Consider the following 22,251-nt stretch of genomic DNA (forward strand, 5'->3'; position numbering starts at 1 on the left):
CAAACTTACGTCTCTTTCATCTCTTGTGTTGGTAGGAAGGTTCTTTACCACTAGTGCTGCCTGGGAGGTATGCTGCTGCTGCTGCTGCCAAGTCGCATGTATACTGGTATTAAATTATTAATACTACATAAATGGATGGCAGAAGGCAAGAGCCAGGATTCTCACTGGTAGAGGGGATATTAAAAGAGCAGAAAGCTTGAACAGGCTTATGTGGTATTGAATTAGAGTTGGAGACATTACTATGAATTCATTTTTTGCTTAATACATATATATATGGTTACATATAGAAATATGTATTGATATGTGTACCCGCAGTGTATTTCTTTGCAGAGCCAGTGATACCTCAGTAGTGATAAGCACACCTAGCACCTAGTTCTTAGTTTCTAGTTGTTATTGTTGCTCAGTCGCACAGTTGTGTCCAACTCCTTGCAGCCCCATGGACTGCAGCATGCCAGGCCTCCCTGTCCTTCACTGTCTTCCAGTTTGCTCAAAGTACTGTCCCCCAGTAAAAAGAACCAAAAGTGACTGATTCTAGGACTGGGGCAGAAAATACACAATATGTGCCTTACGCAAGTAAGGAAGTGCTTGAAAAACAATCAAAATTTTTAAAAATCCACAATGTTGTGGATAGTCAAAGGGATAGAGGAAACCAAATGAAAGAGCTCCCAGTAGCTAAAACTGGAAAAACTGGAGCAAAAAATGAATAAGTTAGTATGGGATTATAACTCAAGATATAAGACAAATGCCTATGAGTATGTGTGTGTGCATGCATGCTCAGTTGCTCAGTCATGTCTATTCTCTGTGACTCCATGGACTGAGCCGGCCAGGCTCCTCTGCCCATGATATTTCTCAGGCAAGAATACTGGAGTGGGTTGCCATTTCCTCCTCTAGGGGAATCTTCCCAACCCAGGTGTTGAACCTACGCTTCCTGTGCCTCCTGTATTGGCAGGCAGATTCTTTACCACTGAGCCACCTGGGAAGCCCTATGAGTATATACTGCTATAAACAAATAACTGAATAAATAAGTAAACAGCAGAGAATGGACAAACCTCCCAGCCAAACTGCAAATAATCTATGTAGATATTTCCCTTCAGGAAGGTAGAACATAATTTCTCTCATGTGGACTGAGCAGCAAGTCATCCTTCCAAGAGTATGGTGTGCAAACAGAGATGAGCAGTAATTTTACAGTGAAGGACACTGATAGCACCACGTCAGTCAGGTGATCAAGGCCAACAGTGGCAGTGATGGATCATGCTGATGATATACCCCAGCGATGTGATGTGATGAGCAGGACACTTCGCCTCTGTAGTTTCTGTCCCCAGAACTCAAGGTCCTAGTCTACTTTTGAAAAAAACATCAGACAAGTCCCAATTAAGGAACATTTTACAAAAATATTTGACCAGTATTAAAAAAAAGAAAGGGAAAATTTGAGAAACTGTTGCAGCCAAAAGTCTAAGGACACATGATAATGAAATGTAATGTGAGGTCCTGGATAAGACCCTAGAAAATGGACACTGGGGAAAAACTAAAAAAATCAGAATAAACTGCAGACTTTAATTAGTACAAATGTATCAGTATTAGTTCAGTAGTTTTGGCAAATTTACCATACTAATGTAAAATATTAATAATAGGGTATATGGAAACTCTCTGTACTATGCAAATTCTCTGTACTCTCTTTGCAAATTTTCTGTAAATCTAAAACAATTTCAAAATAAAATAAAAATTTTTATTTTTTTTAACAACAAAAAAGATAATGTACAGGAAACAAAAAATCCTTAGAGAATCATTCTGAAGTGAAATGTCCAGTACTTGCCTTAAAATAATCCACTTAACAGTGGAGGGGCTGGAGATAGAGGAAATGGAAGGAAGTACACCCAAAACAGAGACATTACTTTGCCAACAAAGGTCCATCTGTTCAAGGCTATGGTTTTTCCAGTGGTCATGTATGGATGTGAGAGTTGGGCTATAAAGAAAACTGAGTGCAGAAGAATTGATGCTTTTGAACTGTGGTGTTGGAGAAGACTCGAGAGTCCCTTGGACTGCAAGGAGATCAAACCAGTCCATCCTACAGGAAATCAGTCCTGGGTGTTCATTGGAAGGACTGATGTTGAAGCTGAAATTCCAATACTTTGGCTAACCGATGTGAAGAGCTGACTCATTTGAAAAGACCCCGATTCTGGGAAAGATTGAAGGCAGGAAGAGAAGGGGATGACAGAGGATGAGATGATTAGATGGCATCACCGACTCAATGGACTTGGGTTTGGATGGACTCTGGGAGTTGGTGAAGGACAGGGAGGCCTGGCGTGCTGCGATTCATGGGGTTGCAAAGAGTTGGACACGACTGAGCGACTGAACTGAACTGAACACCTAAAACAAGACTGGGATTGAAATATACACTACCATGTATAAAATAGATAACTAACGAGGACTGACTGTATAGCACCAGGAACTCTACTCGGTGCGCTGTGGTGACCTAAATTGGAAGGAAACCCCCAAAAGAGGGCTATATGTATATGTATAGCTGATTCACTGTGCTTTACAGTGGAAACCAACACAATGTTGTAAAGCAACTGTATACCCCAATAAAAATAATAATAACTACTTTCAAGCGTTCCTCAGAAATCAGACAAGTAACAAGAGTATGGACTAAGATATTTTAAAGTGTTGAGAGAAAAAACCCACCAAACTAAATTCTGTATCCTGCTGAATTACCCTTCACAAGTGGAAAGAGAAATATAGGTTTTCTCAGATGAAAAAAAAAAAAAAAAAAGGCCAAGAAGTTATACCTGATGAAGCTGAAATTGTGAGTACGGCAGGGATCACTATTTCTCTGAGGTACAAGTTATGTTTCTATATTTCCTATAATAGAACCACTGACCAGCACTCATTCATGTAACACTGGAAGATGAATGAAGCATGGAGTTTGTGGTCAAGAATAGCCACAAGTTTCTCAGTAAACACTGGGCACTCAGGGTCAGGGCACATAGCATCAGAGCCTAGCACACTCTGCCTAGTGTGTCTGAGTCTAAAATACTGAGCTATCCACCCAGGAGATCATGCCATGAGGCTTTCAGACCATGTAAAGAACTCCTTCTGTCCCAAAGAACAGTATAGCCACTCGTTTACTCCAGAATTTAGTAGAAATTCCAGAACACAAAGTGGAAGTCAATTTGATTTTTATTTCATAAGAAATTTTATATCATGAGTCTGGACCAAATTAATATCCTTAAAATATTTCCTGAAACATACATATTTTATATGTTTTATTTTAATCTTTACAGTGAAATCCAGGCAAAAATATTAATACCAGATAGTGATATCTGATGAATATACCTTATTGTGAAAATACTTCTATTTTTATGATCTCTGTCTGGACAACTGTACGTATCTCAGCTGTTGAAGTTCCTTGTCCTTTAGACATAAAGTATTTCTAAAGTAGCATTTTTATATGTTGCAGAATGATTCATGATAAGGGTAGAGCAACTTGCTTCATGATTTAGGTAAGAGAATATATTTTAAATAAAAGAATATAATTCATTTTGCTACCTCTGTTCTCTCATGGTTACAATTTTCTTTTTTAGGGCATGGTTTAAAATAGATTTATTCTAAACATTCAGTTAAATGTGTATTTACTTTTTAGGAAATAATTAAATTAATAAAATTTAGAGCTGTAGTCTTTATCAAATGCTTTGGTGAATTATTATAAATAATTCAAAAATGACCTTTTTGGAAGACATAGCCAGCAGAATCAGGAGACAAAATAATGTAGTACTGTCCTGTGCAAAATGTACTCCACACAATTCTAGCTCTGTGGAGTGTTACTAGCTATTATTGGCTGGGGTGGGGGAAAGTCCTGAAGTCAAATAAATTTAGAAAACATAGTGTTGATGGGAAGATAGCATTTCTTAGATGAATTTGACCACAAAACCCTTTTTTTTTTCTGAGTCACCTTCCAGAAGACCATTTATAACAGAAGGAGTAAAGGTCAGCTTGGGGAAGAGAGGGGCACAGGTTCTACAGGCACGGGAAATTCAGTCTGCAGTGAAATTCTGACTCTACTACTTACAGATGGAATGATGTCAGGCAAGTGGTCCACTCTAAGCTTCATCTTAATCTTAAAGATGACATTAACCCTGGCTTCCCTGGTGGTTCAGTGGTAAAGACTCCGCCTGCAATGCAGGAGACATGGGATTGATCCCTGGATCCAGAAGACCCCTTGGAGAAGGAAATGGCAACCCACTCCATTAATTCTTGCCTGGGAAATTCCATGAACAGAGGAGTCTGGAGGGCTATAGTCCTTGGGGTCACTAAAGAGTCAAGACATGACTGACCAACTAAACAATAAAGGTGATATTCACCTTCAAATAAAGGTGATTATATCAATTTGCATGGTTTTCATAGGGATTAAAAACAATTTAGATGAGTTCTGTTTTAGGTTACGATGTAAAAGTCTACAGCAGGCTAGAGCTCTTATTCTAACAAGTAGGGAGAAAAATGGATAAACTGGAAAAAAGGAAAAATGGATGCAAAAATGTCTGGGGGAATTAACTTCCAGACAGGGGAGAACCTTTTTCTCCTTGGTAGCATCTGCTAAGTGTGGGATAGGTAGGTAACTGAGCTTGCCACCTGAAAAGGAAGTCTTCTTCCAAGGGAAAGCAAAATCTAACAGTGTCTAACACTGCTGCAATAGCCTGAGTGATATATCTGAACCTAGAGGAATCCTCCAAGGAACAAGCTGCTCTCCCCATCAACCAGTCTTTGCCCATGAGACTGCTGATGAACGCTGGGCAGCTTGTGAAGCAAGGGCACTAGGTTGGAAAGGTAGAGAGAGCTCCCCATAATGTAAATGACTAAATCTCAAAGTCACATGGAGGGAGCTGCTGTACTGAACACAGGACAGATCTCAATAAATTAGAAGCCAGATGTAGTCATCTGCTTAGGAACCAAAGCAATGTAAACCTGTGATCCTCTCCAATCCCAACTCAATTCCTGATGGAACTGAAGTCATTAGCCCCTCAACTTTGCTGCTTGATAAAGTAAAATGTGTGCCCTACCTGAAAAGAAATATCATTAAATCATAATACAATGCCTAGCACAAGATGAAAATTAACAATAAAAAGGACATGCAAAGATGTAGGAAAGTCTAACTTATAATCAAGAAAATAATAGAAGTAAAACAAAAGATGTTCCAGATGACGGAATTAAGACACATGTCAATACAACTATTATGAACATGTTAAAATAGAGGAAATGACGAACAAAGTGACTGAAAATATGAAGAATTTAAGCAGGGAAGTAGAGTCTCTAAAAAGAACCAAATAAACTTTCCAGGACTATGGAATACAGAGAATTAGGATCTCATGGAATGAGTCAGTGAATTCAAAGACAACTCAAAATAAATTATTCAAACTGAAGCAGATAGGAAAAGGAATTTAAAAAGAAAAAGACAGTGTCAAACAGCCTAACGTGTGCTAGCGTTCTAGAAGAGGAGAAAAGGAATGGAGAGAAAGGAGTATGTGAAGAGATAATGTCTCTGAATGTTCGAAAACTGATAAAAGACATCACCACAGACACAAGAAGCTCAGTGAATCCCAACCGAGATAAATACAAAGAAAAAACTCCCGAGAACATCATAATTAACTGCTCAAAGCTAAAGATAAAAGGAAATTTTAAAAACAGCCAGAGGAAAAAAGGAGACATTTTCAAGGGAACAATTACATGAATGCATATGCGAGTTCAGTCACTTAGTCATTTCTTATTCTTTGTGAACCACCAAGTTCTTCTGTCCACAGGATCCTCTAGGTAAGAATACTTGAGTGGGTTGCCATTTCCTCCTCCAGGGGCTCTTCCTGATCCAGGGATCAAACCTGTGTCTCCCACAGTGGCAGGCGGATTCTTTACCACTTTGCCACCTGGGAAGCCCAATTATGTGAATGGTGGAAACTGAAAGACAATTAAATGACATTGTCAAAGTGCTAGAAAAAAAAAGAAAGAAAGAAAAGGAAAGAAAACTGCTGACCTAAAGTTCTTTACCAGTGAAAATATCCTTCAGAAGTAACGGGGATCATCACTTCCCTGGTGATCCAGTGGTTAAGAGTCTGCCTGACAGTGCAGGGGACAAGGGTTTGATCTCTGGTCTGGGAAGACTCCACATGCCTCAGGGCAACTTAGTACATGTGCCATAACTACCGAGCCTGTGGTCTAGAGTGCACAAGCCACAACTACTGAACCTTCATGCTGCAAACTGCTGAAGCCTGTAGCCCTAGAGCCCATGCTCTACAGCAAGAGAAGCCACTGCAAAGAGAAGCCCATGCACCACAACGAAAAATAGCCCCCTGTCACCGAAACTAGAGACATCCCTTGTGAAGCAATAAAGACCCAGCATAGTCAAATAGAATAAAATTAAGTACATTTTTAAAAGTTTGGAAATAAAAGCAAAAATAAACAAATGAGACCTAATTAAAAGCTTCTGCACAACAAAGGAAACTATAAGCAAAGTGAAAAGACAGCCTGTAGAATGGGAGAAAATAATAGCAAATGAAGAAACTGACAAACTAATCTCAAAAATATATAAGCAACTCCTGCAGCTCAATTGCAGAAAAATAAACAACCCAATCAAAAAATGGGCCAAAGAACTAAATAGACATTTCTCCAAAGAAGACATACAGATGGCTAACAAACACATGAAAAGATGCTCAACATCACTCATTATCAGAGAAATGCAAATCAAAACCACAATGAGGTACCATTTTACGCCAGTCAGAATGGCTGTGATCCAAAAGTCTACAAGCAATAAATGCTGGAGAGGGTGTGGAGAAAAGGGAACCCTCTTACACTGTTGGTGGGAATGCAAACTAGCACAGCCACTATGGAGAACAGTGTGGAGATTCCTTAAAAAACTGGAAATAGAACTGCCTTATGACCCAGCAATCCCACTGCTGGGCATACACACCGAGGAAACCAGAATTGAAAGAGACACGTGTACCCCAATGTTCATCGCAGCACTGTTTATAATAGCCAGGACATGGAAGCAACCTAGATGTCCATCAGCAGATGAATGGGTAAGAAAGCTGTGGTACATATACACAATGGAGTATTACTCAGCCATTAAAAAGAATACATTTGAATCAGTTCTAATGAGGTGGATGAAACTGGAGCCTATTAGACAGAGTGAAGTAAGCCAGAAAGGAAAACACCAATACAGTATACTAATGCATATATATGGAATTTAGAAAGATGGTAATGCAAGACAGCAAAAGAGACACAGATGTATAGAACAGTCTTTTGGACTCTGTGAGAGAGGGAGAGGGTGGGATGATTTGGGAGAATGGCACTGAAACATGTATAACATCATATGTGGAACGAATAACCAGTCCAGGTTCGATGCAGGATACAGGATGCTTGGGGCTGGTGCACTGGGATGACCCAGAGGGATGGTACTGGGAGGGAAGTAGGAGGGGGGTTCAGGATGGGGAACACGTGCATACCCCTAGCGGATTCATGTTGATGTATGGCAAAACCAATACAATATTGTAAAGTAATTAGCCTCCAATTGAAATAAATAAATTTAAATTTAAAAATAAATAAAAAGAAGTAAAAAATAAAATAAAATTTAAAAATAAGAAAATAAGTAAAGATAAAATAATGATATTTTCAAACAAACCAAAGCTGAGGAAAATTTTCACAAGCAGATCTGCAGTACAAAAAATCCTAAAAGAAGTTCTTCAAGATGAAAGGAAATGATTCCAAATCGAAGCATGAAAGTTAAAAAAAAAAAAAAAATGAAGGGCTCCAGAGAGAATAAATCTAGCATAAATGCAAAAAGACCAAGTCCTTCAAAACTTTTTAGAAGACTAGTGACTATTAAAAACAGCAAACACAATGAAAACAATAACATGTAATAGAGTTTATAACATAGGTAGAAGTAAAATACATGACAATAGAAGCAAGAAGAATAATCATAACTAGGGCAGTTTTCATGACATAAGCTTTTTATATTGTTCATGAAGTGGTAAAATACTACTTAAAGACTCTAAGAAGTATAGAATGCATTTTATAATCTCTGGAGCAGTGGTTTTCAAAGTACAGTCCCCAGACCAGAAGCATCAGCATCACCTAGAAGCTTGTTAGAAATACATTCCAGACCTACTTAATCAGAAATTCGGGGGTTGAGTCCAACAACCTATGGTTTTTTTTTTTTTTTTAATTATTTATTTTACTTTATTTTTGGTTGTGCTGGGCCTTCCCAGATGCGTGAGGGCTTTCTCTTGTTGCAACAAGCAGGGGCCACTCTTCATCGCAGTACACAGGCTTCTCATTATGGTGGCTTCTCTTGTTGCAGAGCGCAGGCTCTGGGCACACAGGTTTCAGTAGTTGGCGGTACTCCGGCTCTAGAACGGGCTTAGATGCTCCATGGTATGCAATTTTCCCAGATCAGGGATTGAACCTGTGTACCCTGCATTGGTAGGCAGATGTACCGCTAGGGAAGTCCCCAGCAATCTATGTTTTGAACAGCTGTTCAGCTAATTCTAATGCAAACTAAAACTTCAGCAACTCTGTTCTAGATCTGGAAAGAAAATAGAGAGGAAACTCTTCTCAATGGTAGACTGGTACACAGTACAACTGGTCGTTTGGATGGAAGAAGTGATCCAAGGTGAGGATGTAAATATTTATATACAAGAGACAAGGAAGCCTGTGGGTAGACAAATAGGTGTGTGCCAGCATAAAGGGTGAAGACTTGTGTATTACATGTGGATACAGACCAGAAAGCATCTACTACAGAAAAGCTCTGAACAACCAAGGAGACAAAATGAATAGTCACTTGATGTTAGTCAGCCTTTGTCATCAATCACACAGAGCAAGCGAATAGACACACAAACAGAGTGGATATGGTGGTAGAAACAGAAGTTATATGTAAGCCCAAGAGCATGAACCCCACTCACTAAGGCCAATCCAACTACTGCTGCCTCTGAATATCCAACTTGGCAGCAACAGAGATCAACACTGAACCCCCAATATAGCATCATTGCACAAGGAAGTCAACCAGCCACTTAGTAGCAAGTTGACTACATGCAGCCCCTCCATCCTGGAAAGGCCAGCCATTCATCCTCACAGGGACAGACATAAATACCAGAGTCTGAGCCAGCATCATGCCCAGGGGCCTATGCAGTGCCTCAACCACAGGCCTGGACACCCATGTAAGGCATCCAACCAGGAGACCTACTTCACCATGAAGAAGATGTGGGAGTGAATCCAAGACCATGGGATCCACTCATCACCACATCATTCAATAATGCACCATCCAGAGGGAGCCAGAATGCTAGGACCAGGACCACTTCTTCTTGGGTAACAAAAGCCCTTCTGTCATTTTCACTCACTCTATTGTCACACTTGGCCGTGGAGATGTGAGAAGTGGAGAATACATATATACAGAGAGCAGAATGAAGTAATGACATGGAGAAGAGCAAACACAGGAGACTGAGAGTGTCCTGATGTCTAGTTTCCAGTTCTTGTATTGGCCACAGTCCATGAGACATCTCCGTTTCCTGACAATAAATCACCACTCCCTTTTTGCAAAAGCATGCCTGATTTGGTTTCCATTACTTGCAACTAAAGGGTCTTGTCTAATAAAATGAATTCTAGAGGCAAGACTTTGCACATAAAGAACTTCTGATGAATGATACAATTGTCCTAAAATGGAAAGAACTTCTCTTACTATTTTTAGATTTTGATAGCCCCTCATCAGTGTGTAGAAGAGACTTTGCCTGTTATAAATAAGCCCTGATTTTTGGGAAAATATCAGGAAAAGTATGATATGGAAAATTAAATTGTTGCACTGTTTGGCATAATGATGAGTCCCTAACTGCACAATAATATTCCAAAAGAAAATCTGCATGAATACATAACATTGGAGGAGAAAAAAAACGACAGACACATATTTAGAATTTTTTTTAAAAACCTGAAAAAAATTATGATTTATTTTTTATTACATTAACTCACCAAAAGGCTAGAAGTATCTGGGGTTCAAAATAGAAGAAAAATAGCAAATAAAATATCCTTTGTATGTATATTATTATTTACTGCTGAAATGAAAATGGGAAAAAAAAAAACCTCAGGAAAAAATAGACAAAATTCTTTGTTTTACTTTCTCTTGATATCACTGCCAACAATGCCCTCTAGCGGTCAAGTAAGTAGGCACTGAGGAATGGAAAAAATGAAACCTAATTAAGTAGCCCTGTTAAACTCATTGCTAAGATTTTCATGAAAATATGAACTTTTACACTTCCAGTTGGTAACTGAATGTTATATTTGGCAAGAAAATGAATCTTTACAAAGTATCACACCATATACCTTAAAGCATAGCCATTTCAAAGCCAACTTTCCCCTGTGGTTTTCCTGAACACCTGCCAAACAGCACATGAAAATAGCCATCTGTAATGTCTTAGAGGGGCATTTCTGGGTCACAACTTCCACTGTGTACCCAAAAAGAAAGCAAAATCTACTTTTATTGAGGAGGAAATCAATCTCCGAAATACTTCTGCTTTTAAACCCAATTACCTTCAAGAATTATGGCTTCAGACAACACTAATGACTTTTGGTACCACTTGCGAGATCTTATCTGAATTCTGAGCTCATCAACTAGACACAATCCCTTTGCTTGAGAATTCTTCAAACTACAGCTCTCAGCTGCTAGAGTGAGCCAGTCAAAACAACAGTTTCAGTCACAGGAATGAAATTTCTCCAACCCACCCAGGCTCAGCAAAGAGTTTCCCAAAGGAGCTTGAGAAAGAAGACAAGGCACAAAGTTCACTCCCCTCTAATTCAAACCAGCCAACTGCGGGCTCTAGTCTCTGCTCAAGAGTTCTTTGTCTCTGCACACTGTTCTCCTTTCTCTGGTTCCAAGCCTCCTTTCCTCATACTCTCCAATCATCCTATGTTCCCTTCAGTAACTCATTACCTGTGTGATTTTGAGAGACACTTAGACCCGTTTGTGCTGACTAGATTTGCATGAGAATATTTGCTGGGATGCTCTGAATGACTTTCACTAAGGCATCAGCCTACTACTCTGTTCTGAGATTTCATTTATTTAAACAGAAAGAAACACACTCTCAATAGCTATGCTGTGCATTGACAGAGGCCATTAATATTAATATTAGTTCCCTTAGAAAGACTGGGATGATGTCATATTGAGAATGCTAAACATTTCCTGGGTTTGCACCGTGAAGATGAAATCCAAGCACTAGAAATAAGTCTTTGAAGACTCTTGCTTTCATCACCCTTAGACAGTCTCATGAGGCAACCTGAATGTCAATATCATTTTCTCCATTACCATTTCTGATGTACTAGAAAAACCTCAACTTCTGGAGTCGGGTGTAAATCTCATCACTGCCACTGACTTGGCTATTCTGTTCAGCAAGTAATTTATAAAAGCCAGTTAAGTTTTGGGAGGATTTGCAAAATAATTACCTGACAATTTCCCCCACACCTTAGTTCTAGGACAAATGAAAAAATACTCTATGCTGCCATATTGCACTGTGTTTCACTAAGTATGTTCTGTAGATCGATTCTTAATTTATTTGACCATGGAACTTTTTTTCTCAGAGCATTTTAGGAAATCAAGGTATGAAAAAACTCTTTCAGTTCAGTTGAGTTCAGTCGCTCAGTCGTGTCCAACTCTTTGTGACCCATGAATCACAGCACGCCAGGCCTCCCTGTCCATCACCAACTCCTGAAGTTCACTCAGATTCATGTCCATTGAGTCAGTGATGCCATCCAGCCATCTCATCCTCTGTCATCCCCTTCTCCTCCTGCCCCCAATCCCTCACGGCATCAGAGTCTTTTCCAATGAGTCAACTCTTCGCATGAGGTGGCCAAAGTACTGGAGTTTCAGCTTTAGCATCATTCCTTCCAAAGAAATCCCAGGGCTGATCTCCTTCAGAATGGACTGGTTGGATCTCCTTGCAGTCCAAGGGATTCTCAGGAGTCTTCTCCAACACCACAGTTCAAAAGCATTAATTCTTCTGTGCTCAGCCTTCTTCACAGCCCAACTCTCACATCCATACATGACCACAGGAAAAACCATAGCTTTAGGAAATGGTATTTCTCTGGACACTTTCAACTTCAAACTATACTCCTCAAATGATCTCAGTTGCACTAGCCACATTTCAAACGGCTACCATATTAGACAGTGCAGAATTGAACATTCCACTATCACAGATTGTTCTGTAGGATAGCACTAGTCTAGAGTTTTCCTTATAGCCTGGTAGTCATATTCATAATCGAACCCAGTCCCTAAAGACACTCACAAAATACTAACTTTAGAGAAAACTGTTAAGCAACATCTTACCCGAGTGATCAAAGATAACAGCCCAACAATGGTCCACAGAGACATCACGTATCTCCTGTAATGAATGTTAAGAAGAACACAACATCTCACGTCATGTTTCTGCCAACAATACATAATCTGAACCTAATCATTAGAAAACATCGAACACAAACTTAAAGATATCCCATAAAATAACCTGTCTGTATTCTTTAAAATATCAAGGGCACAAAAGGCAGAGGAAGGCTAAAGAACTGTGCTAGATTAAAGGAAAATAAACAAACATGATGACAAAATATAATGCATGTTTTTCAGCCAGGGAAAAGAAAAACTATAAACTATAATCATTAGGGCAACTGATAAAATCTGAATATGGAATATGGGTCAGATAATAGTATTATAAAATGTTTATTGATTTTGATTATTAAAAGGTACTCATATAAGAGAAAGTCCTTCATCTTAAGAAATATTACACTGAGGGGATTCGCTTGTGGTCCAGTGGTAAGAACTCTGTGCTTCCACTGTTGAGGGCCTGTGTTTGATCCCTGATCAGGGAACTAAAAACCCACAGGCCATGTGGCACAGCAAAAATAAATAAATAAATAAATAAGAAAGAGAAACACAACATCAAAGTACTTAAGAAGTACTTAAGATCAAAGAACTCTCTGAGTTCCAAATGAAATGGAGACAGCATACCCCACTCTCTCTCCCACCGAATGCAATTGAGTCCCTTAAAGACAGTGTATGGAGGACTTTGAAAAGTCAATGGCAACTGGTAGACTGGGAAAGACAAACAAATATCTGAGAACCACTAAACTGGGGGTAGTTTTCTGAAATCTAGTTTCTCCCAGGCTGAATTCAAAGGCAACCTAAAATCCACAAGTGTATACCAGAGCAGATGGAAAGTGCTCCAAAAGTCCTCTCTTCCTTGTCCAAGAAGAGAAATAAGAATGGCCTCTTATGGGTCAGAAAGACTGAGGGAAATCCTCTGGGTTTTTCATTCTCTCTCTTGTCCCAGCCCCTATTTAATCCTTCAGTGACACAGAGGCAACAATAGCAGAACAAATGACTAAAACTTAGAGAGAGGAAATCCTTCTCTCTGAGCAAAGAAACCATGGAGTCAAGAGTGTGAGAGGAATCCCTGTCGCTCTTTTCTCCCTGATCTCTCACCACGAGGCCCCAGCAGCAAACACAGTTGTGGGCAGGGCACAACACATCAGGGAAACTAAAGCCATGACTTTCTAGTCAGAAGACCAGGAAAGGGGTGCCTAAGAGCAGGAAAGATTTCCCTGGGGGGAAGGCATAGAGAGAAGGAAGTTTCAGAAAGCCATGCCTTAAAAACCATGCATGGACTCCTGGGCTCATCTCTGAGTTGTGCATGCGGATCATCGAAAAAGCAAGAGAGTTCCAGAAAAACATCTATTTCTGCTTTATTGACTATGCCAAACCCTTTGACTGTGTGGATCACAATAAACTGTGGAAAATTTTGAAAGAGATGGGCATAGCCGTCCATCTGACCTGCCTCTTGAGAAACCTGTATGCAGGTCAGGGAGCAACAGTTAGAACTGGACATGGAACCACAGACTGGTTCCAAATAGGAAAAGGAGTACGTCAAGGCTGTATATTGTCACTCTGTTTATTTAACTTCTATGCAGAGTACATCATGAGAAATGCTGGGCTGGAAGAAGCACAAGCTGGAATCAAGATTGCCAGGAGAAATACCAAGAACCTCAGAAATGCAGACGACACCACCCTTATGGCAGAAAGTGAAGACCTAAAGATCCTCCTGATGAAAGTGAAAGAGAAGAGTTAAAAAGTTGGCTTCAAGCTCAACATTCAGAAAATGAAGATCATGGCATCCGGTCCCATCACTTCATGGCAAATGGATGGGGAAATAGTGGAAACAGTGGCAGACTTTATTTTTGGCAGCTCCAAAATCACTGTGGATGGTGATTGCAGCCATGAAATTAAAAGATGCTTACTCCTTGGAAGGAAAGTTAAGACCAACTTAGACAGCATATTCAAAAGCAGAGACATTACTTTGCCGACTAAGGTCTGTCTAGTCAAGGCTATGGTTTTTCCAGTAGTCATGTATGGATGTGAGATTTGGACTGTGAAGAAGGCTGAGCACCGAAGAATTGATGGTTTTGAACTGTGGTGTTGGAGAAGACTCTCGAGAGTCCCTTGGACTGCAAGGAGATCCAACCAGTCCATCCTAAAGGAAATCAGTCCTGGGTGTCCATTGGAAGGACTGATGTTGAAGCTGAAACTCCAATACTTTGGCCACCTGATGCGAAGAGCTGACTCATTTGAAAAGACCCTGATGCTGGGAAAGACTGAGGGAAGGAGAAGGGGATGACAGGATGAGATGGTTGGATGGCATCACCAACTCAATGAACATGGGTTTGGATGGACTCGGAATTCGTGATGGACAGGGAGGCCTGGCATGCTGCAGTTCATGGGGTCGTAAAGAGTCAGACATGACTGAGTGACTGAACTGAACTAACCCTAAACAGCATTGAGGACTGATGAACAAGATGAGTCACTGCCTAAGTCCCAGACTGGTCACTGGGTGTGACACGTAGGTTGCGTGCATGGGCACAGAGTTGTGTCCAACTCTTTGCAACCCCATGGACTGTAGCCAGCCAGGCTCTTCTGTCCAAGGAATTTTCCAGGCAAGAATACTGGAGTGAGTAGCCATTTCCTCCTCCACAGGATCTTTCTAACCCAGGAACTGAACTCATGTCTGTTGTGTCTCCTGCAGTGGAGGAGGGTTCTTTACCAGCTAAGCTGCTGGGGAAGCCCTACACAAAGGAGACAGACCCAAGTAGCACAGCAAAGATTTTTAAAACTGAATTGATGTTGGAATCGCAGTCCAAAAGAGGCAAGGTAAGGACTTGCAAAGTAAACCTAAACTGTTTAATTGCCTACTATACAAATGAACTGCAAACATTCTCTACAGGATTTAAACAAAACCTAAAATCCCATTACATACTATTCAAAATGTCCAGGATCAAATCCAGAATTATTCAGCATATAAAAAACTGGGAAAATCTTGACGTTTCTCAAGGGAAAAGGCAATCAGTAGCCAAGAGCACAGATGTTGAAATTAAACCAAGATTTTAAAAGAGTTATTAAAATCACCCTCTAATAAGTAAATGTAAAAACCCTTGAAACAAATGAAAAATAGAAAGTCTCAAGAGAAAAACAAAAGGTATAAAAAACTACCAAAAGAAAATGTTAGAACTGGAAACATACAATGACTGAAATAAAAACTTACTAGATGGGCTCACTAATAAACTTCAGGATATCAGTAAAAATTATCCAATCTGAACAATAGGGATTTTAAAAGTTTTTTGTGTAAAGCAGAGCTGAGAGAACCTGTGGGACAATAGGTGAAACTCAAACAGAAAAAAAAAAAAAGAACCTCAAAATTATTCATATCCAGATAATACCAGACCCAAAAGGCTAAAAACAAAAGACAAAATATCTTGAAAGCAGCCAGAGAAAAATAATAGCTGATATATAGGTGGTCATAATTTTGATCCAAATGACTTCATCGTCATCATTTCTGTTAGTCGTTCAGCCACATCCAACTCCATGGACTGTAGCTTGTCAGGCTCCTCTCCATGGGACTCTCCAGGCAAGGATACTGGTGTGACTGGCCATTTCCTTCTCCAGGGGATCTTCCTGACCCAGGGATGGAACCCAGATTTCCCATATTGCAGACACATTTTTTACCATCTGAGCCACCAGGGAAACCCTGAATGACTTCACGCTTCTCATTAAAAACCACGAGAGCCAGGAGGCAGTGAAACATTTTTTAAATGCTGAAGGAAAACAGCTTTCAACCCATAATTCTATATCCAGTTAAAATATCTTTCAGGAATGTAGCTAAAATAAAGATATTCTCAGACGAAAAAATGACTGAGAAAATATATAATTAGCAGACTTGCTCTAAGAAAGTGTCATTTAAAGTTTTCCAGATAGAAGAGAAATAATAAAAGTAAGAATGCTTTTAAATCAGAAAAGACCTAGTTAAGTGGAGACACATTCTATCAATATGATGATATGTTGAAAGAATCAGTTTAACATGCCAATTCTCCTCAAGTGATTTTGGAGAAGACTCTTGAGAGTCCCTTGGACTGCAAGGAGATCCAACCAGTCCATTCTGAAGGAGATCAACTCTGGGATTTCTTTGGAAGGAATGATGCTAAAGCTGAAGCTCCAGTACTTTGGCCACCTCATGCGAAGAGTTGACTCATTGGAAAAGACTCTGATGCTGGGAGGGATTGGGGGCAGGAGGAGAAGGGGACGACAGAGGATGAGATGGCTGGATGGCATCACGGACTCGATGGATGCGAGTCTAACTGAACTCCGGGAGTTGGTGATGGACAGGGAGGCCTGGCGTGCTGCGATTCATGGGGTCACAAAGTCGGACACGACTGAGCGACTGAACTGAACTGAATGTAATTCCAATTAAATTCCAGCAAGATTTTTGTAGTGACAGACAAGCTGAGTCTAAAATTTATATGGAAAATCAAAGGAACTTGAATATCCAGAACAATTTTTAAATGAATAAAGTTGGAGGATTCACACTATCCAATTTTAACACTTATTATAAAGCTACAGGGCTTCCCAGGTGGCACCAATTATAAAGAACCCACTTGGCAATGCAGGAGACCTGCGAGATGGGTCTTCGATCCCTGGGTGGGGAGGATTCCTTGTAAGAGGGCATGGAAACCCATTCCAGTATACTTGCCTGGAAAATCCCATGGACAGAGGACCCTGGTGGGTTACAGTCCATGGGATCACAAAGAGTCAGGGACGACTGAAATGACTTAGCATGTATGCATAAAGCTACAGTATTATTAAGTATACAGTGTACAGTGTAAAGCAAACAGAATATAAAGGCAGTATGGTATTGCAAAGCAAAATACAGAGATCAATGGAAGAGAAGAAAAACCTCAAAAGTAGACCACTCAAATATGGCAAAAGTGTAAAGGTAATTCACTGGAGAAAGGACAGTCTTTTCAACAAAAGGTTTTGAAACAATCAGCATCCAGGTTGAAACACACACACATATATATAATTATCAATCTAAGCCTTGCACCTTGTAAAAAATTTCCAAAGTTAAAACCTAAAACTTTTAGAAGAAAACCTTCATAACTTGCATTAGGCGGAGTTCTTAAATATGACACCAAAAGCACAATCCAGAAGAGAAAAAATAAGTTGGACTTCATCAAAGTTAATAACTTAGTTCAGTTCAGTTCAGTCACTCAGTCATGTCTGACTCTGTATGACCCCATGAATTGCAGCACACCAGGCCTCCCTGTCCATCACCAACTCCCGGAGTTCACCCAAACCCATGTCCATTGGGTTGGTGATGCCATCCAACCATCTCATCCTGTCATCCCCTTCTCCTCCTTCCCTCAATCTTTCCCAGCATCTGGGTCTTTTCAAGTGAGTCAGCTCTTCGCATCAGGTGGCCAAAGTATTGGAGTTTCAGCTTCAACATCAAATCAGATATTCAACACAGGATTGAACATTGAAAAACACTGTCAAAATCAGCAATAATAAAATAAACTACCCAATTTTAAAATGAGCAAAAGATCTGAATATTTTATCAAAGATGAATATATGGGTGGCAAATAAACACATGAAAAGATGCTTATCATCACTAGCCTATAGTACAAATTAAAACCCCAATGTAATACAATTACACACCTACTAAACAGTTAAAACTAAAAAATAAAAAACCAAAAACTGACAAAATTAGGTGCTAACAAGGATGCATGACAATTGAACTTTACATACATTTCTAGTAGTTATACAAAAAATTAAAGTTGTCAGAAAATAGTTTGAAAGTGAAAGTCAGTCATCTCCGACTCTTTGCGACCCCATGGAGTACAGAGTCCTTGGAATTCTCCAGACCAGAATACTGGAGTGGGTAGCCTTTCCCTTCCCCAGAGGATCTTCCCAACCCATGGATTGAACCCAGATCTCCCACACTGTAGTTGGATTCTTTACCAGCTGAGCTATCAGGGAAGCTCTTAGAAGATAGTTCAGTAGTTTCTTATTAATTTAAATATACACCAGTCATATGACCCAGTAACTTCACTCACACCCAGATATTTACAGTAGAGAAAATTCAATCTTATTGCTTAAAAACTTGTACATGAATGTTTTATCACAAGTCTATTCATGATTGCCAAAAACAGAACCACCCCAAATGCATCAGTGTGAGAATGGATAAGCTCTAGTACTTCCATATATTGCAATACTCAGAAAATATAAAAGGACAAATGACTGTGACATACAACATGAATAAGTTTCAAAATGTGCTAAGTGAAATAAGCCCATCTCAAAAGGTTATATTTGCATAATTGCATTTATATGACTTCATGGAAAAGACAAAACTGTACCAAAGGATTACAGATCTGTACCAAAGGATTACAGAACTGTACCAAAGGATTACAGATTTCACTCATTTTTACATTGCCAGGGTTTAGGGGTAGGGATGGGGCAGCATGAGAAAAGCTTTGTGGTAATGGAACCATTTAGTATTCTGACTATGGCTTGGTTAAATGTACTAAAACACATAGAACTGCACACCAAAAGAGAAAGAAGTCAATATTACCATGAAAGTGAAGTCACTCAGTCGTGGCCGACTCTTTGTGACCACATGGACCGTAGCCAACCAGGCTCCTCCATCCATGGGATTTTCCAGGCAAGAGTACTGGAGTGGGTTGCCATTTCCTTCTCCAGGGGATCTTTCCAACCCAGGGATTGAACCCAAGTCTCCCGCATTGCAGGCAGACGCTTTACCATCTGAGCTATTACCATAGGTATTTTTTAAATTAGTGACAATAATACTTTAAGTAAAAGAGCAGAGGAGCATGATGGCTGCAACGTACTCTCAATTGGCTCAGAAAAATCTCTGTGTGTACAGATTGACAGGCAGAGATAATGGATAGGAAGAATGATAGAGCAAATGGAGGAAAAGATATACACCTGTGAATCTACATAAAAGGCGTAAAGCAATTCTTTGTATCATTTTTGCAACTTTCCTGAAAGTTGAAATTACACTCCCTAAAAACTTGCCACAGAAGTATATAAAAAAATACATTTGCAATAAAATACATTTAATAATATTTCCAAAAATATGACATGACATACACTATGCCAGTTTTTTTCTCCACTGCATTCAATGATCTCTCTTCAACATTTGAGCTTCAGAAGTACCATCCAATAAATCTGGAATGGCAAACAGTTTTCAACTTGTGTGCCTATTCTAATCTGCTCTTTGTGGGAAGTAGGAGCACTGAGTTGAGGATTACTTAGCAAAGGTCAGGCTCATGGAGGAAGAGTTCTGTTATTGATTACTGATGCCTGCCATGGGAGCAGACTAAGATTCTATCAGGATGCATTTCAAGAACACCTTTATGAAGCTTATATCATCCTCTTACTGATGACCATATTTCTTCTTAAAAATCAGTGCTTAAAGTTATAATAGTCAATGAAATTTTTATTAATTAATATACAGGTATACCTTGGAGATATTTCAGTTTAAAGTTCTAGACCACCATAAGAAAACAAATATCACAATAATGTAAGTCACACAAAATTTTTGGTTTCCCTGTGCATATAAAAATCACTTGCGCTTTTACTGTAGTCTGTTAATTGTATTATAACATTATGCCTAAAAAAATGTGCATAACCATTTTTAAAATACTTTATTGCTTAAAAATGCTAACCATCATTTGAGCCTTCAGTGAGTTATAATATTTCTGCTGACGGAGAGTCTTGCCTCAGTGTTGAGAGTGGTTGACAAATCAGTGTTGGTTGCTGAAAGTTTGGGTGGCTGTGACAATTTCTTAAAATGAAACAACGATGATGCTTGAATTGATTCACTCTTCCTGGTATAAATGATTTCTCTGTAACCTGCCATGCTATTTAATAGCATCTTACCCACTGTAGAGCTTCTTTCAGAATTAGAGTCAATTCTCTTAAACTCTGCCACTACTTTAGCAACTAAATTTATGTACTAATCAAACTCTTTTGTTGTCATTTTAACAATCATCAGAGCATCTTCACCTGGAGTAGGGTCCATCTCAAGAAGCCACTTCCTTTGCTTATCTGTGAGAAGCAACTCTTCATTCGGTCATGTCTGGTCCTGTGTGTGTAGCTCAGTTGTGTCCGACTCTTTGCAACCCCAAAGACTGTAGCCCCTGGGCTCCTCTGCCCATGGAATTTCCCAGGTAAGAATACTAGAGTGGGTTGCCATTTCCCTTCTCCAGGGATCTTTGACCCAGGGATCAAACCCACGCCTGAGTCTCCTGCATTGGCAGGCAGGTTCTTTACCACTAGCATCACTTGGGAAACCATGTTTGGTCATGACATTGCAGCAATTCAGTCACATCTTCAGGCTCCACTTCTAACTTGAGTTCTCTTGGTTTTTCCACATCTGCAGTTATTTCCTCCAGTGAAATCTTGAACCTCTCAAAGTCATCCATGAATGTTGGAATCAACTTCCAAACTCCTATAAATGTTGATATTTTGACCTCTTTCCATGAATCACATACGTTCTTAATGATATTTGCAATGGTGAATCCTTTCCGGAAGGTTTTCAATTTACTTTGCCCAGATCTATCAGAGGAATCACAATCTATGGCAACAATAATCTTACAAGGTATTTCTCAAATCATAAGACTTGAAAGGCAAAATTACTCCTTGTTCCAAGGGCCCTAAAATGGATGTTGTGTAGCAGGCATGAAAACATGAACCTTGTACATCTCCATCATAGCTCTTGGATGACCAGTTGTTTGTCAATAAGCAGTAAAGGGATCTTTATTTTCTGGGCAGTAGGTCTCAACAGTGGGTTGAAAATACTCAGTAAAGCATGCTGTCAACAGATGTGCTGGCATCCAGGCTTTGTTATTCCACCGACAGAGCACAGGCAGAGTAGATTTAGCATAATTGTGAAGGGCCTTTTCAGGATCTTAAATGAGCATTGGCTTCAACTTAAAGTCGCCAGCCACTTTAGCCTAACGAGAGGATCAGCCTGTCCTTTGAAGCTTTGAAGCCATGCATTGACTTCTCCTATCTAGCTATGAAAGTCCTAGATGGCATCTTCTTCCAAGATAAAGCTATTTCATCTATACTGAAAATCTGTTTAATGTAGCCACCTTCATTAATTATCTTGGGTAGATCTGGATAACTTGCTGCAGTTTCTTTATCAGTACCTACTGCTTCACCTTGCACTGGTTCTTTCTTTAAGCCTCATGAACCAAACTCTGCTAGCTCTTAATTTTAATTCTGCAACTTCCTCACTTCTCTTAACCTTCACAAAAATGAAGCAAGATAGGGCCTTGCTCTGAATCAGGCTTTGGCTTAAGGGAATGCTGTGGTTGGTTTGATCTTCTATCCAGACCACTACAACTTTCTCCACATCAGCAATAAGGCTATGCTGCCTTTTTTTTTTTTTTTTAATCATTCATGCATTCACTGAAGTAGCACTTTCAATTTCCTTCAAAAACTTTTCCTTTGCATTCACAACTTGGCTAACTGGTACAAGAAGCCCAGTTTTTAGCCCTCACTAAGCTTAATCATTTCTAGCTTTTGATTTAAAGTGAGAGATCTGTAACTCTTTCTTTCACTTGAACACTTAGAGGGCATTGTACAATTGTTAATTGGCCTGACTTTGATAGTTGTGTGTCAGGGAATAGGAAGGCCCCAAGCAGAGGGAGGGAGATGGGGGAACGGCCTGTCTGTGGAGCAGTCAGCACACACACATTTAGCAAGCTAGTCATCTGATATGGGCATCGTTTGTAGTGCCCCAAAACAATTACAATAGTAACATCAAAGAGCACGGATCACAAATCACCATAAGAAATATAATGATAATGAAAAGCTTAAAATATTGCTGG

At 39.6% G+C, this 22,251-nt stretch overlaps 1 pseudogene; it reads right to left on the reverse strand.

Annotated features, from left to right (window-relative positions):
* Window positions 1-20,074: 20,074 nt before the first annotated feature.
* LOC138078733 (tigger transposable element-derived protein 1-like) lies at window positions 20,075-22,000 on the reverse strand (annotated as a pseudogene).
* Between the last annotated feature and the right edge of the window lie 251 nt (window positions 22,001-22,251).

The sequence above is a fragment of the Capricornis sumatraensis genome, chromosome 4 (genome assembly GCF_032405125.1).
Source record: "Capricornis sumatraensis isolate serow.1 chromosome 4, serow.2, whole genome shotgun sequence".
Taxonomy (NCBI): Eukaryota; Metazoa; Chordata; class Mammalia; order Artiodactyla; family Bovidae; genus Capricornis; species Capricornis sumatraensis.